This window comes from Meleagris gallopavo, chromosome 1 (assembly GCF_000146605.3).
Source record: "Meleagris gallopavo isolate NT-WF06-2002-E0010 breed Aviagen turkey brand Nicholas breeding stock chromosome 1, Turkey_5.1, whole genome shotgun sequence".
NCBI classification, from domain to species: domain Eukaryota; kingdom Metazoa; phylum Chordata; class Aves; order Galliformes; family Phasianidae; genus Meleagris; species Meleagris gallopavo.
In genome coordinates this window covers 190,313,594-190,317,029 of record NC_015011.2, presented here as the reverse complement: position 1 = coordinate 190,317,029, position 3,436 = coordinate 190,313,594, and positions in this window count along the sequence as shown.

The following is a 3,436-nucleotide window of genomic DNA, read 5'->3' as shown; positions in this document are numbered from 1 at the left end:
GACCAGGACGGAACAAGAGCCTAAAAGGGATGGATGGGCCCAATGCAGAAATACCACAGGCACCACGTCCAGAACAGAAGGAAGCACCGTAAGCGAGCGCTGCTGAGACCGGGATGGAAGTTGAGGAGCCACCAAGACTGCCAGCCTTCCTGCCTCGACCCCCAGACAACCACCGAGAAACCAGCACACAATTAAAGACTATTTGCACAACCTTCAGAATAAACTTTCTCATTCCTTACACCTGTGCTGCTTCTTCCTTCTCGTGGAAGCCATACTGCAAAATCTGGGGGGCGGGAGGGGTTCCTTGCAGTCGTCGTCTCTACATATCAATGCATCTCCATGCACCTCTATGCTGGAACGCTCAGCACAGCACAGCAATGCCCTTCCCTGCCTCCACCGCTGTCACAAGACATCCCCATCACACCTCACTGCTAACACAGCTGCTCACGGCACCAAGTTTCACTTTCAAGGCGCTCCTGATGGACTTCACGGAGCAGGACATCTCCAAACAGGCACTGAAGCGCAGCCCTCCTCTTACTGCAGGGCTTCCCCAGCTCACACAGCACCTTCAGCTCTCAGCCACGGTTGCACCTTAATGCACCCGGGGCCCCAGCCCACCCAAAGTCCCCTGCTTCAACAGCTCTGGGTTTCATTCCCCGTGCTTTCATGCCACAGCTTTCCACAAACACAAGTCGTTCTGAACAACTTCTCCTCTCCTTTGTGGCCGCCTTTCTGATTTCTCCCCTCCAAACCCACAAATCACCCAAAAGCCTCAGCAAGAAAGGAATTTTGCCAGCTGCGGGATGGGAGCAGGTGGCTGCTCTGGCACTGCCACAAGCACTTCCTTTGCACAGCTCTCCAAAGGCACTGAAACTAGCAGTGACACTCAGAGAAACAAGGAAAACACGCAGCGATTCCTCGTGGGAAGGGGTAACACAGTGCCCTGTGTGCGGAGAGGAGTGCAGTGGGATCCCCCCGAGGCTGCTGAGGGAGCTGCTGGAGGTGGGAGCCCAGACGCTTTCCATCACCTCTCGGCAGTCCTGCTCAGCTGCAGGGCTCCCAGAGGACTGGGGGCTTGCCAGCGTGACCCCATCTCCAAGAAGAGTCAGAAGGAGGATCCGGGAACTACAGGCCCGTCAGCTCTGTGCCAGCTACAGAGCTTGTGGAGCAGATCATCTGGAAAAGCTCACAGGGCACGGGCAGGACAAGCGGGGGATCAGGCCCAGCCAGCATGGGTTCGTGACAGGCAGGTCCTCCTCCAGCAACCTCAGCTCCTCCCGTGAGCCACTGACCCACCTGGAGGATGAGGAAAGGCTGCTGACGTAGTCTGCCTCGACTTCAGCAAAGCCTTTGGCACCGCCTCCCGCAGAATTCTCCCAGCAAAGCAGCAGCCCATGGCTGGGACACGGGCGCTCTTGGCTGCGTGAAGAACTGGCTGAGGGCTGGGCCCACACAGTGGAGGTGAATGGAGTCACATCCAGCTGGCAGACGCTCACCAGTGCTGTTCCCCAGGGCTCGGTGCTGGGCCCTGTCCTGTTCAGGTCTTTGTTGAGGACCTGCACGAGGGCACTGAGTGCACCCTCGCTGTGTTTGCAGGTGGCACCACGGTGGGGAACTGTGCATCTGCCTGGGATTAGAAAGGGCCTACAGAGGGTCCTGCACAGGCTGATTGCTGGGCTGGGGCCAGTGGCATGGAGTTCAACAAGGAAGCAGGGCAGGAGGCTGCTCCTTTCTTCCTCCCCCTCCGCCTTGCAGCAGGGCATCCAGACCAGCATGGAACCAGAGCAGGACACACGCCTCTCCTCAGCTCTCTGAATGGTCTCCTCGCTTACAGGACAGACAAGCCAGCCACAAATGATGGCCTTTCTCAGGCCTAAAGGACACTGGCAGCTCCCCAAGATCCCCCTGCCCACACCCCAACATTTGGTACCGCTTTGCTGAGCCCTGGCCCCACTGCAGGTGCTGGCACTGGAATTACTGGACCAAGGATGAAAGTTAAGAGCAATGAAGACTGACAGCCTTCCTACCTCGACCCCCAGACTTCCACTGAGAAGATAACTCAGAATTAAAGACTAATTTAAAAGCCTTCAAAATAAACTTTGTCATTCGTTATAGCCACGGTGCTTCTTCCATCCCGTGACATCCACACACTGTGAGCTCTCAGGGGGGTTTCCTTATTGTCATCATCTCTTTCTACTTATGCACCTGCATATCATGGTATCAAAGGATGGTTTGGGTTGGAAGGGACCTTGAAGCTCACCCACTCCCAACCCCCTGCTGGAGGCTGGCACACCTCCCACAGCCCAAGTTGCTCACAGCCCCATCCACAGAATCACAGAATCACAGAATTGTAGGGGTTGGAAGGGACCTCTAGAGATCATCGAGACCAACCCCCTGCCAAAGCAGGTTCCCTACACCAGGTCGCACAGGTAGGCGTCCAGGCGAGACTTGAATATCTCCAGAGAAGTAGACTCCACAACCTCCCTGGGCAGCCTGTTCCAGTGCTCCGTCACCTCACCGTGAAGAAGTTCTTACGCACATTCGTGCGAAACTTCCTCTGCTGCAGCTGATGTCCATTTCCCCTCGTCCTGTCTCCACGTACCACTGAAAAGAGACTGGCCTCACCGCTATGGCCGCCACACCTCAGATATTTATAAACCTGGATCAGGTCCCCTCTCAGTCGTCTTTTCTCAAGGCTAAACAGACCCAGTTCACTCAGCCTTTCTTCATAGGGGAGATGCTCCAGGCCCTTCACCATCTTTGTGGCCCTCCGCTGGACTCTTTCCAAGAGATCCCTGTCTTTTTTGTACCGGGGAGCCCAGAACTGGACACAGTACTCCAGATGAGGCCTTACCAGGGCAGAGCAGAGGGGGAGGATCACCTCCCTCGACCTGCTGGACACGCTCTTCTTAATGCACCCCAGAATGCCTTTGGCCTTTTTGGCCACGAGGGCACACTGCTGGCTCACGGCCAACCTGTCGTCCACCAGGACGCCCAGGTCCCTCTCTGCAGAGCTCCTCTCCAGCAGCTCATCATCCAGCCTGGCCTTCAGTGCTTCCAGGCAGGGGGCATCCACAACCCGGCTGGGCAACTTCTGCCAGCGTCTCACCACCCCCTCAGGAAAGAATTTCTTCCCAATCTCTACTCTAAATCTACCCTCCTCCACTTGGCAGTTATTTCTCCTCATCCTGCCTCTACCTGCCCATACAGAAAGTCCCGGCCCCACTTTTCTGTAGGTCCCCTTCAGGTCCTGGAAGGCTGCTATAAGGCCGCCAGGAGCCTGCTCCATTCCTGCATTCCACTCATGACAGCCATCCCATCACATCCCAGTGATGCCAGTGACATCAGAGCCCTGGAGGCACACACACACCTGCCACACTTGTTGCTCCATCCCCAAGCTCTGTGCGTTATGAGCAGACATTTGAGCTGGGCTCCC